Raw genomic sequence first — 15,016 nt, forward strand, 5'->3', positions numbered from 1 at the left:
ACTTCTGCTGCTTGTGGCTTTGTGCAGAACAGGAGGAAGCTAAGAAAATGAATCCATTTTTACAGGTACAACTCAACCTTGTATTGTTCAGATTTATTCCTGTGGTCCTCGAGAAAAGAAACCAAAACAGCTAGTTCAACTACTAAAAAGAAAGAAGAATAAAAAAAACCCCTTCACCATTTACTTTTTGCCTCAAATTTACTTTTCCCAAGAATGACATCCACTCATCCATCAAGGCAGATGTCAGCACTGTCCAGCTTTAACAGCAAAGATAACAGGAGGAAAGAACGGACTCTACCTTTAGAAAGACTGAAAGAGGATCTCCACCCACAGCAGACAAATGTAAATTTAAAAGCTAAAGTAACCAGCATACATCTTCAAGGACTGTCAAGCCTTTGTTTTTCAGAAATATTTCTAAGCACAAACTAAGAACCATTTATTCTGAATCATTCCCAAATTAACAGAATATGCTAATTTCACAGGATTTGTTTCTCTCAGTAACAAGGGTTCCATGAGGCAACCATGTAGATGCTTTATACTCATGGCAGTCCACAGACAAAAAAAAAAAAAAAAAAAAAAAAAAAAAAAAAAAAAACAAAAAACTCCCTGGCATTATTCATTTTGGCACACACAGAGGGGGTATCACTGTATGCAATACCTATCTACCATTGCATGGAACAAAAAAAAAAAAAAAAAAAAAAAAAAAAAAAAGGAAAAAGACAGAAAAACCCCTACCCCAAACCAAAAGGTCCAACATTTTACCAGAAGCCATCTTTCTGCCTATCACGTTGCTGAATCTTAGGAGAAGCTCCAGTATGGAGATTCATGCTCCAGTCAATGCATCCCATCATTACAAGAGAACAGCAGACTGAAGGTTCTCCCTCCTCCTGACAACTGCTAAAAGATGTGATTTCTGAAATAAGTCACCCTATGAACATCTACAGCTGCTGCTTGTGATGTGATGGCAAGAACAAAACAGCTCCTACCAGTTTCCCTCATCTTTGACAGAAACTGGTTAATCCTGTATATTTCAAAGGAGATTTAAACAACAGATTGGCAGGCATCCCTCAAGCCAAAGGCACATGAAACACAGCGTGGACAGGTTTTAAAGTAGTTCAAACTATAAAGACAGTACAGAACCAAGAATCACATCATCTCATTGAAGAACTCAGTGCATTTCAGGAAGATGCAAGACTTCAGACATAACAAAAATTAATCTCTGCTTTTTGCACCAAAGGACACTGGAAAAGTATCTCTGTAATCTTTTGCCTCTTTTGAAAGATCAGTGCTAGCATGAGGCAAGATTCATAGAAGCAAACTCCAATCAAGCCTACAGATTCAAAGCACAGTCTCCTGAGCAGATCTTTCAGTAGCAACAGCAGGTTTTGCAGCCCTTTCCTTCTACTCCATCACTCATTCCTACTCCCACACTGCATCAGCTACACTGGTAAAAGTTCATGAGACTGCAGAAAGGATAAGTGGTTTTGCACACACACCCCTCACTTCTTTTTCGTTTTTAAGCAGTAACTTGTACAAGTTCACCTTGCATGAGAATGGCTGCTCAGGGTTAAGACAAAGATTTCACTAGCCCAAATCCCAATTCCAATAAGTGCAAAAGTGTAAGTGGCAACACAAGGGGTTGCCTTAAACAACGCCATCTCAAAAAGCATGGCCAGCAAATCCCAGAATACATCTTTTCAGAAGCAGAAGCATAGCTGCTGTTAAAGAACAGAGCATACAATTTGTTAGATGTGTAACTGCACTGGACTCTTTTCAAGTGAAAAACATGAGAGATACATGCTACAGCAAAGATGCTGGAAAATCAAGGCCTGTTAGAACAGAAAGGAGATAGAGTCAACAACACTCCATGCTCTGTAGGTTTTGGCACAGCATGCTGCAGAGAACAGGTGAGGCACACAGGAGCAGGAGACTCATGCTCCTGCAGGAGAGACCACCACACGGATCACAGAGCTCGTGTGGAAGGCAATGGGACCTACTGCTGAATGAGCAGACAGAGGTTTTCTGGGAGTGGTTCTTATTCCAGTACTCTCATGAATGCAGAGCTGGCCTGACACAGCCCTGTCGTGCTCCTTGGTCAGCCATCAGGAGCTGCTGGCTGATGAATCTCAGATTAACTCAGCAAAAGTGCCAACTGCCCTTAGCTCTACCTGCTTTTTTCCCCTAGTGACTCCTGTTCAGAAGCAAGCCCTGTAACAACTTTAAACATTGTCTTAACACAAAATCCCTAAACCAGTAGTCATGCTGAATATGCATCCTGATTGGCTGATCACATAGAAAGCCCAGTCCAAACCTATGTATCCCTCTGTAGAGACTGTTTTCACTGAAAATGGAAGATACTGCACTAGACCAAGAATGCTTCGAAGTCTGGTGTAATGAGGGGTTGAGGCTCAGAAGGTTCCCATGGCTAGAAACCCACTGCCCCTGCGGTTTGGGAGAACACGGACCCCAGGCAAGCTGTTTCAGCACCGGCCCATCTCCCCAACTGGCATCATAAACCTAAGGTGTAAGGCACCCTAGCAGAGACTGTTGTCATTTTGTTAAAGCCCAAATACACAGATTACCCAAAGAGATAAAGAAAATCCCTTCCTTTAGGCCAACATTCAAAAGTGTGTTGACTCCAGTTCAAAAGGAGAATTTAGACTACCTCTATGTCATAGGAACCAGAGCAAGGAAATACCTATGAGACTGACTACTAGGGGATATGAAGACAGATTCCACTGGTTTCATCCCTGAAAACTTTTTGCTAACAGTAACTAGTACTGACCCAAATGTCCCCATTACAGCATCAGTTTCTCTGTAACTTCCTGTTAATTTTATGAAAAACAAACATATTGGATAAAGATCTTTATCAAGATTTCTGCAACTTGAGGCACATTCACTAGCAAGGCGGCATCAAGAGTAGAATGAGGCTTGCCTGACTCAAGTGCATTAAAGGAGGGTGATAAAAATTAAACAGCAGTAAAATGCACATGCATGCAAAATGTATGACTGCAAAATGTATCATGCAAAAATTGTTAATTAAGAGAAGCAGAGTAAGAAAACACAAAATTCCACAATTCATTTATCCCAAGTCACTAGAACACAGATTACTGCAAACTGAAGGTTACTGTAACAGGGAAGTTCATTCTGCAGCATATCTTCAATGTTTTGAAGCTATGATTACTGATCACCTGGCACTTTAATCCATGATAAATCCACCTCTCCACTGAAAGAGCTGATCCCACTCATCCTCCCCACCCCCCCAGATGCTCACTCATCTTGCATTTGCACAGTAACATGACAAGATGGTTCAGGGATCAGTTTCCTGATCCAACCCAGCACGCATTTACACAAAGTGAGGGCAGTGGCACAAAGGGGGTGGTAAGATCACCCTTTTCCTGCAGCATTTTAGATCTGTGTGAGAGTCAAAACTGCTGTGCAACCATGAACTGTGTTTTTATAAGGAAATTCACTTTTACTGCTATGCATCCCTTGGACATGCATTCTATTTACCTGTGGTGGAACCAAAATCTTTCCTGAATAATCTTATATATTGGCCAGCATTAAACAACTATAGGCTCCTATACTGCTCATTTAGGTTAAAAGACATACAATTGTGATTTCTCAGAAATTACTGTAAGAGTTACTGCCCAAACCTGTACCCACTCTAAATGTAATACAAAGTTGCAGTTTGACAAGGTCTGTAATGTGGACTTGCAGTTTCTTCAAAATCAGGGTGAAATGCTTTATTACAGTTGCTCTAGCATAACCTCCTCTATTTCAAAAAGGAAAAAAAGTCTACTTAATGTTTCCTATAGCATCTTCTACCCACACTAAACATCACTTTTAGGGTATATAAACTATAATCAACACATTTCAATGTTTTTCACCAAAACAGTGCTATTGCAAAGAGAATAATTTCATGCCTTTTCAGAAATCTGGCCCTCTAGAAACTTGCTTAATGTGATGCAATACAGTTTAAAAAAATAGCATAATGTTTAACTTAATTCTGGACAAAGAATAACTTATGGCTCAAAAGCCAACAGTAATTTTATTAGATATTCTTGAGAACCATTTTCTGCTAATTTCCTTAAAAAAAAGGTTCAGAGAACCTAGCTAGGCACATCTCTAAGCTGTCCTAACCTTTAACTCTTTAACTGAAAACAGTATGTTTTTAGAATAGCTTTTTCATGGTGACTTCTATTTGACTTTTTAAGCTTAAAACAACAACATCAAACCCAAAACCAAACAAAAAAACCCCAAACCACAAACAAAAAAACAAAAAAAACCCCACCAGAACCTGCCTGCCTTCTCCCACCAGTGCCTCCCCAAACACTGTCCCCTCAAGTTTTACATTAGAACATTAATAGGCAAAGGCTTCAAAAGAATACACTTTTCTCATTGATGGGAAGATCAGGTAGTTAGTTACCTGAAACTGTTTTTTTTTTTTTCTAACGTGGGAAACATTTTGCCCATTCCCCAAAAATGCTTTAAGATGTATTTGGAAGAGTTCAGTCTTTATACTGCTATTAAAGCTCATCATTTCCTTTTCTAAATGCATTCTTTGTGAAGTTTGACCCTCATTTATGCCACATCTGGATTTTCAAGAGACCTAGTTTTGAAGAGATATTCATTTTCCTTCACAGGTTCCAAGAAGAAGAACTCTTGGGATATTTCAAGGCTATGATGTCCTGTTAGTTAATTTTCATTTCTACCTCCCCTCAAAAGGAACTAACAGGGAGGAGCCACCTGGGTTAAAGAATGCCTTACCAAGGAGTTTGAAAGCCCACAGCCAAGTATTTTACATGTCATTTTGAAAACAACTGTAAGCTTATGACCTTCTGTGAGGTCATCTGAAACAAGATGATCAATTTCCTAAGACCACCTGACTCATGCTGCTTTAGACCCCAGCCCCACATGAGTGTGGACTGACAGCAGAGGGTGAGGCAGTTATTGCACTAACAGCGGAAGCACATTTGCACGCTGGCTGCCATGCTGACAGAAAGCAGGAATTAGTCCTCAGGAGAGCCTCACTTGACACACATAACCACAAGGTGCTCCAGCAGGCACTGGTGTCCTTTCACAGCCATTGAGAACAGATGGCTCCTACCTCAGAGGCAAGGACACCCCTCACAGGGATTCCTCCACACACCCACATCCATGGCTCTTGTTCTGGCCCACTCACAGCTAAGGTCCCACAGTCTCTGCTCAGACTAACCTGTGACTCCTCATTACAGTCAAGGCTTATTAAACCTTGACTTCATGACCCAGCTTAAAACCAGATCAAATACAGCTACACTGGCAAAACTATGGGGCAGCAAACCAGTGTTCAGAGCATTATTTATTTATTTAATAAAGAAATTTTTGACACCACCAACAGAGTTTCAAAACCACACAGTAATTTAACACTCTTAACCCTTCAAGTCTGCTAGTACAAAGCAACACAGAAATTAGCTCTGTGTGCTGCTAACCAGCAGAACCATGAAGACCCCCCTAGGCAGCACCATGGCATGCTGAGAGCAAAGATCCATCTGCCTGAAAGGTGAGATCAGAGGATTGCTTATCTCCTTCTCCTAACTGAATATGAAAGAACTATTCTACTTCCCTTACAGCAGTGGAAAGCCCTCCAACTTTCAGACAATAGAAAGACAGACAAGAAGGAACATCAAGAAGGATATAGGGTTGTGATGCTGAAATGCCCACAAACATGATAAGCAGAAGGTGCCGATTTCCTGGGAAAAAGTGTTTTTGCATAGACTTTTTTTTAAGTAGGTTTAGTAGTTTTAATCCTAAAAATAACTGCTTACTTTCTAAAGTTTGTGAGGTGTCATCACAAGCGCATTTAGCTGCTAAAGTTCATCACCATGCCAGTAAGTATAGACCAAAGCAGCTGTGATCGACTTCTCAATACATGCCTTCCTCTCAAGCATCTCCCATTATATACCAAGCTGCGTAAGGCATTTCCTATCCTAGGGCCAGGAGCAGTCCTTGGCCTACAAGGAGTTGAGAAAATAAAGCCCTATCTGCTGTTCTTATTTGGAGCACAGAATTCACTTCAAACTACAAGCAGCAGAAAGATACAAATTCAACATTAGTCACAGGCAAACAGATGATTTAGGAACAAGAACCAATCTGTCACAGGCAAGGAGAGCAGCCTCCATGGCAAAGTCAACTACAGTTCTGCAACATCTTTAACTTATGAAGTCAAATTTTAATCTAATTTTAAACTGAGTAACTTGTTGAGCAGAGTAACCTCTGAACTCTACTCAATTTACTGTTAGTATGCTCAAACTGTGACCTCAGCTATGGTTCTAGCAAAAAAGAGTCAGGAGGACAGTGGCCAGGATGGAGACTATTTGGGTTTTGATACCCAGAACAGCAGTGCACCAAGGGATTACCAAACAGCTTAGCATCCATCCCATACTTCAAATGCCTTCTAGTCATTAAAATAAATAAATCCATGCCCTCTTGCGACCTGAAAGGTGGTTTACCTGTTGTTTCAGGGCATCTGCCAATGTACCACACGGAGACTACGTCAGTTTATGCTCAAGCCTGCATATTTAAAGTTCCTTTCACAACCATGTAAGGTAGGAATGCAATGAAATCTTTAGATCTAACACAAACTAGCAGGAGTTTGGCCTTCATAGCAAGGTTCTTGGAAGGGAAAATACAGAAGCTCTACATACAGGGAGTGCAGTTCTGTAAACAGACCTACTTAACAGCACTCTAACATTTTTTCAGAAGTCAGCCTTCAAGATGAAGTTTTCCAGGCTTAGTATCCTTCATGATATCCATTTTTAGATAAAATACACTTTTAAATAGCAAAGTATGAGAAGAGGAAGGAAAGTTAAAAATCAATCCTAATCTAATGGATCACTAAATATCAGCTCATACTCCTTAGCACCTACAGCCACTTTGGAAAGGAAAAATAGCCCTCATTTACAAATCATTTAGAGCAGTAATTTTCAAACTGTGGAATCCTGAAAAGCATAAAAACCCCACACAATTTAAACTATTGGCAATAGTCTTGTTTTTCCACAGTTGCTTCTTGCCAACTTCAGGTTGAAAAACACTGATTTAAGAGAGCTCTGGCAAAACACAGTTCTTCTCTCAATGGTGTAGGCTTGTTCAAGAAATAAATGCAGCATCTGCATGGCCTATCTCAACTGAGCACTAAAGCCATTCATTCCCAAATGACTGCACATGTCTCAAGGAAAACTGCAGAGGGAAGACCAAGGCACTAGATTTTGTAAAGAGTTTAAAAAAATACTCCTGTGAGATAAAAGAACAAGGTTCTCATAGCATCTTACCATACAGTTCCAGATGATTACATTTTTCTTATTTTGTATGAATGCACAGGATTGACAAGGATGAGAGGGAAGTATAAAAAAACCAAGAGAAATGTGTGGGCAGTAGTTAGGCATTTAACCAGAAATACCAAATTTATACTTGATACAATTTTGTTATATATCCAGTTATACTTGATACGATTTTGCCCACCAAGTATAAGTTCGAATAAGCTAAACATTCATGAGAAATATTTCAGGGAAAAAAACTACCGTTCCCCCCTCCAAGAGACTTTGACACTTCATTTTGACAAAAACTCAGAGCACTTGTCTTACACAACACATTCTGAAGTATGGATATTCACCTAAACCACCACATAACTAATATTTCACATTTAGTTTTTCCCCTCACACATCCTCATCCTTTTCTCAATCTTGTAATATTTTGAAAGATAGTAAAGTACAACATGTATATAAAGAATAACCACTAAGGTCACTGAAACTTTCCATTTCCAGTTGAATAAGAGCACAACTTTTCCAAAGGACATTTAAAACCAGCAAGGGACACTCCTCTTATTTAGCAAAGAGGACAATTAGATGAAGAAATGATCACTGACATAAAAGTGCAGTAGGTTTTTTTTTTTAAAGTTTTTTCACTGCTCGTTTGGAAGTTAACACTGTCAGATGGCTTTTTTCTTCATAAGATAAAAGTAAGACCCTTGAGAGAAACCCCAGAGGAGACATTCTGGTATCACAGAAACTTAAGTTTCACTAATGACTTTAAAACAGGAGAGAAAGCTAGGGATAAGGTAGCAATGCTCCTCCTATTCTGAAGGATGTAAATGGAATCACTGCTTTAAGAAGATTGCTTTTAAGTTTGTTTAGATCAGAAAAGGAAATTACCTCCATGCTTTCCTATTCTCTTGCTTTTGCAGAGCAAAATGGAAGTTAAGCATCCACTCCTGCAAAAATTTTCTTTAGGCAAAGGATACAACAGCATGTTTTCAGAAACGCATCTAAAGACCACGATAAAGCACCACCTAGAAAGCAGCTCTCATCATTTTTGCCACAATGACAAATCTTAACCCAGGAGATGACCAAACTTGAGACAAAGGTCTGCTGTAACACTAGCTTATCTTCAACTTGTTCACAATGAGAACAAAATAACTGCCAAAGAAGGCAAGAAGTAAGCCAGGTTGCTGTTTAAACCAAAGCAAATCCATTTTCTGCATTCCAATATATAAAAACATTTCTCCAGGAGCCCAAGACTACAGGACACAAGGCACAGGCTGTGAGGCCTCTTCTGATCACAAGACTCCCCATCTGAAGTGCACAAGCACGTTACTCCATTACTCTGACTAATCTGTGACAAAGTTTCAAAACTGACCTGCATGTTAAGTCTGCACAGTAAGTATAGGCTGACCACCAAAGAGCTCTGTGCATCTGAACTGCTGTGGAAAGTTTAACAGCTGCAGGACTAGCCTGTCTCTGCAAAACTGCAGGCTGAACTCAAAAGTTTATTACACAGGTAACAGCAAGCTGCCTCCTGTCACATAAACACAGCAGCAAAAGGAGCCAAACAGCGCATTGCTACAGACTCATTACAGACACCACGACATGTACAGGAGCACAGAGTAAGGAGCCTCAGGACTAAGAACTGACCTTGAAGTTTTAAGAGTGGGGAATTACAGGCTGTGGGGTGAAGCTTTCACATCCTTTTGTTAGGGCAACTAACAAAAAAACAAATAAAGAAATGAAGAACTCTGACTCTTGACTACCTGTTCCTCTTCCTATTTTGGCAGTTACTCTATTTTCGAAACGACCACCACCCCTGCAGCAGCAGAGGGCAAAGGACATCCAATGGACTCATCTCCCCAGTTATACACTGAAACACCTGTACTATAAGTGTATGCATAAAACATTCAAAGACAACCAGAAAAGTTTTCATTAGTAAACTCAGCTCAAGAGTTAAGACTGGTGGCCTCTGATGTCTTTCCACACTGCTGGATTCAGCTTCTGAAAGCTTCCTTTGTTAATGAATACTAGGCTCTTGTCCACTCCTCTTTTCTCCCCCTCTACTCCCTCCCATAAAATATCGTGGTCCTCAGGGCATAAGGAACATCCTTTGTCTTCCGGCAAGTCTTCCCTGTGCAGCCACTTTGCCACCCCTCCTAGAAAATGTAAGAGGAGTACCATCTTTCCTCTTCTCTGTAAGAAGAGTGGAAAAAACAGATGGAGACATCATCTAATAGCAATTTTACTGCAGAGGAAGTGGTGTCCTGCAGAAATGTTGCAAAACCATAACCTCCACTTCATCTTTCATGTGTCAGCAGTACTGATGCGTAACTCAAATCTCCTGCTTAGCTTTGAGAGTTCAGTTTTTTGTCAACTCACCATAAAGACCACGCGGTACTACACACAACATACAAGGTGAACTAAATCTGAGGTAAAAGGTAATTGACTTAAAGATACCCAGAGAAATAACAGTGAGGCATTCTTCAAGAGTAAAAGAAAGAAGTTGAAGCTCTCATTTCCCAAAGCCACATAGATTTGTCAGAGAGAAATGAGAAACCCCAGAGGCCTGCAGAGATACTGGGGAGAGGTGGTACAAAGCTGCAACTTATTAATAGAGGAACTGGTTGGGAAAGCAAAGCCCACAGTTCATTATCAGGGAGGGAGCATGAAGCCGGAGATTGCTTCAATCTTCCTGCTTCTGTAATGAACATGAAGCACACAAAAATTAACACCTACTCAGTGAAAGATGTATTTTTGCATGTGTTACAATACCAGCTGAATAGTCTCAACTCCTCATTCTCTGCCACTTCTTCCTCTGCACACGTTGTAGCAAAAAAAAAAAATTTAAAAAAATAGTTTTCCAGTCAGGTCTAGTCAGGGAACTGTTTCACCAAGCTGCCACACATAGCTGCGCTAGAACAGAGGGGACTATTTAAGCCAGTTTAGACAGCACTACTGTCAAACATAACCATAGTCTGTAACATGGTTACAAGAAACAAGATACAAACTAGAAGACTTTGTGCCTTTGGAATAGGCTATTCTACCCACTTCCCTTCCCCCCAGAGATATGATCCCATCAAGTGTTTCGTATGAGCTCTCCTGATCATCTCATTCCCAGCTAGGATGACTCAGGTTACTACGCATCACCAGAAGATTAGCTGGTTTTGCAGACTTCTGTCAGTTTAGTAAAAATAAGCACTAACAACCCCTCTTAGCCAGAGGCAGACCCTAAACTGGCTCAGCCTATCCCATCCCATCCAACCCTGCCCTCAGACAATTCCAAAAGCTGTGTATTTCTCAGAGATATGAATATCCATCCCAGTAACCTTTGAGAACCAAAGCCTCATCCTCTTAAGACTGAAAACATATACACATAGAAGGATGAGCAGAGGATTGGAAGTCTGTAAAATACTGCAGTAGTGTTTGCTCTGTCCCAACCTGTAAGACTACAGGGCTAATTTTCTTTAACCCTATTAAAGGCCTGTCTTTCCTCAAACCTTGCCTCAACTGACTTCTAGGAAATATTCTTCTCGTGGTCTTACAATAGCAATGGAAGAACACAAGTTCTCAGACAAAAACAAACAGCAAACAAAAACCAAAACCAAACAAACCCCAAAACCCCCATAAAGACACATGACAATACTTGCCTGGATGTACGATAGCCTAAGATGGCAGAATGTTGAGTCATGAAAGTACCACGCAATAATGATTTAGACAACTGAGCATGGAAATTGGGATTTTTTATCTCCCATTTTCAATTAAAGTGCAGTTATTGGACTTCTGTACATAACAGTATTTGGCCTACCATCAACATAGGGCACAAACTATGAAGAAATGGCTTAAAATTTTGGAGCAGTCCTTCAGGTACTCTTTTAAAATGGTGCTGTACCATGAAACTGTAAATCTGTAATATATACATCCCAACAAAAATGCTAAAAAGATTTTATCTAGGTGGATTTTTACTATTTTCTACATGCTTGGAATGGATTACTGTAATTAATTTTGGAAGTTCCATTAGAGCGGATGAATTCTGAATGTCATTATTTCTCCATTAAAAAGTTCAAACACCTATACTTTCTGTAGGACAAACATATCCCAAGAAGGAAACCTCCCACCTTGCAATGACTGTTTTTACCTCACACAAATTAAAATACATTTTTGTTGAAATGTGAAACAAACCAAATGATTAGGCCTAGTCTGAATTTTCATGTCACAGACATCAGAAGTAGACCTCAAGATGGTGTAATTTAAAGTGATTATGAAGACTTTTTTTGAATATGCTTTTCATTGGTTGACATCGTCCCTGAAAGGAGAGAAGTTATTCTTCATTTGCAAGCAGGGAAACAAGGGCAAATCCACAGTGATCTGTAGTGAATTCAAAGAGGTATTTGGAAGAGATTCATCCCCCACAGTTCAACTTCTACTGTTCTTCAGACACATAGCATCCTTCCATGCACATTTAAAGTAAAGCTAAATATCAAACTGTAAACTTTACTCCTTACAACTAAGGATTTTTATTTTTAATGACAGTTGCCTCAGATTTTTTTCCTGGCGTAACTTTGTCATAAAAGGGTAATTCTCCTTCCCTCTATTCATACCGCCAACAAGCAGAAAGGTTGGAGCATAGAACAGATCTTCTTGAACAAGCCTTCAGCTACTATACTGTAAAACTGCTGTACAATGGATTTATATTAATAAAAAAAGCCACAAGCTGCAGCTACGTTGCACGCAGGTTGAGATAAGGCAAACAGTACCACTCACACATTTGCTGGGGACAAGGCTGGGGGTGTATCTAAAACAAATACCAGTATAGAACAGCCCTACATTTAAACTTTAACTTGCTTTTTATTCTTATTTTTCATCAACATCACAGCTATAAATAAGCTTTCTCATTTTGGAACAAAGAAATACAATCTGACCTTTGAACTAGAACTACGTTAAACACTTGGAGACTCAAGCCTACTTCCAAAACAAGATAACACAGCTAACTGTTTAGAAGCAGCAGCTAATTCATATCACACACAGGCTGGAGCTATACAGGAGCCATAATCAAGATAAGAAAAGTAATAAAGATTTCAGAATTATTCAACTGCAATACACCTTCTCTTGATTATTATTAGCTTCTAATACTTCCTGATATATCATATTTCTTTCTCAGAATCCACACTTTAATCCTAAATATCCAAGGTCACAGAAGACCACCACTATACAATGAACTAAACAAAAAAAGATCAGGTACTTAGGTTGCAGTATTTCATCAGCAACAATAACTTTAAAAAAAAAAAAAAAGGCAATTACTTCAGCATATTTTGACAGCATAAGAGTAAAATCAACAGCTAAGCAGCATTTCAATGAAACACTGGCAGAGCTCAAGATGATTGGAAATCTTATAAGAATGTTACAGATTTTCCCTTGAAATCCTCATCTTGCTCCCAAAACTAGGATCACTGCTGAAGAGTAGTGAACCATTCCCTCCCTGCCCCCACACCCCCAATACAGACCATAATTCAGTCAGGGAGTCTCCAAGAGTACAGCTAATATTTAACAAAGGGCCAAGCATCACCAGCTAGAAGAAATGCATGCAATCACCTCACACTACTACTCCAGTGACCACACAGCATTGCCATGCTATTACTGCCTGTATAAAAGGTGTCAGGAGGGTTTCAGGGATCTGTGGGTTATTTCCTTCCTCAAACTCCCCATTCCTTAGCAGATCCAACCTCATCAACCATTTCAAACTCAGCAAGTGTCTGAACAGAAGATGATTAGAGGCTGGGAGAGAGAAAAAAAAAATTAAAATCACCACATGCCTTTGTCTCTAGGTATCTGCTTTTGACCACTGAAAAAGATGTTAACACTCAAGACTGGTACAGAGAAAACAAATGTCAGCATCAGATAGTTATCATCTGACACACTGTGTGTCTATAAAGCCCTACCAGGGCATCAAGATCCAGGTGCCAGTCCCACCTACCCCTGCACTGTGGTTCCACAGTCCCATTAGAACTCACTGCTAAGAAAGCTTAAACACCCCTTCTCCACACTTCCTTCCATATCCAGGCAATGACATGCTGCTCCCGTAATTTCATCACTGATCAAGATAACTGCTCACAGACCTAAGCTCCACCAGCCTCACCACCTCCCCTCCTCACAAAAAGGGGATGAAATGCATGACAGTGAAGGGAGGTTTCAGATAGATCAGTTCCCTGAGCTATCTCCCACAAAAAGCCACACTGGGACAACCAAAGATGCAACTCTGCGACAGTTCAAGCTGATCTGTATCTCTGCGGCTGTGTTCTCACTCTTTTCCTTTCCACCAGCTTTGCATTCTCACATTTCCTTGTGCGAGTGCTGGTATTTGCTTGACCTGACAGCCAGCCAGTTCAGGGAACTATACCAGCAGAAAATTATTCTACTCCCTCCAAAAGATGTTTTCCGCTAGGACAGCTCCCCTGAATCGGCTCCTTTTGGACAGGTGGTCCGTCAGACCCTCTGTGTTTTTGCTCCCTTAAGAGCACAAGCTTAGTTTGACAAATTGCCATGAACCCACAGTCCAAAGGAGCAGCTGACTGCAGAACCAAGAAACAAGAGAGGAAAGTGAATTACTTAAGCCATTTTTATTGCCAAATGCACTAGTTCAAACCACAGGTATATTTTTTCTGAATGCCACATGGTGTGGTATTAGAATGACTTTTCAGGGAAAGATGTTAACACAGAAAATCCCACATGGCTCATTTACTTTCGGAACTAAATATGAATGAATATTTCTGAAGTAACATGAAAGATTTTCCCATACTGATACATAAATAGTGGAAAGCAGAGTGTTTATTACAGGAAAAAAATTCTCACAGATTTCTACAAACGGCCAAGGTGAACAGAACATTACATAATTTAACAGTCCACTTCTAAATCTCGAGGAATATTGTCAAAATTCACTTAAAAAGGTGACAAGTATATTTAGAGCAAGGGGTTAAGATTCACAACATAACTTCAGCTGGAGATCCTGGGCTAGTGCAATAAACCTTTTATAATGTTATAAAAATATGAAAACAAAAAAGGTAACAATTAACACATTTACATGACCCAACAATTTACGCAAGATTCATACTAGGAACGGGGCAGATCCTGAAACCTCATAAAGCTGATCAATTTGAAGCTGAAACTATTTACGACATAGTGCCATCAAGATAAAAGTCACAGAGCACTGTTACACTTTGGACTTTATTTTTCTTAAATGGTTTTGTACTTTACCTCCCAAAAACCCCAGACAATTCTGTGCTTAACAGTGTTCACAGTATCTTTTGTTAAACACACACAGAGGGACTTTCAGAGAGGGAAATCTTCTGGAGGAAGAAAACGTATTAAATTTAGGTATGAGGAAGAGTATGGAGGGCACAAGGGGAGAAAGCAACTTCACGAGAAGCTGGCAATTTAAATGGCTTTAGGGAAATGGAACAGGGTGTGTATTAATGGGGGTGGAGGTGGGGTGTTTGGTTTAAGTTTTAGCACTTCGGGTTGCCAAGAACTTCAATAACGTAGTGTTTTCTTTGAGTGTGTAGATGACATAAACTTCTCTAGCTACCCAGAATTTTCCCAAAGAGCAGCACAATGAATAGAGACAATTCCTGCATTTCACCCCAACAAAAGATCTTCAACAGCAGCTTTGAAACTCTTTTTTGGTTTTTTCCTTCTTTCTTTCTTTCCCTCCAAATTTACTC

Source organism: Corvus brachyrhynchos, unplaced genomic scaffold (assembly GCF_000691975.1).
Source record: "Corvus brachyrhynchos isolate BGI_N302 unplaced genomic scaffold, ASM69197v1 scaffold61, whole genome shotgun sequence".
Classification (NCBI taxonomy): Eukaryota; Metazoa; Chordata; class Aves; order Passeriformes; family Corvidae; genus Corvus; species Corvus brachyrhynchos.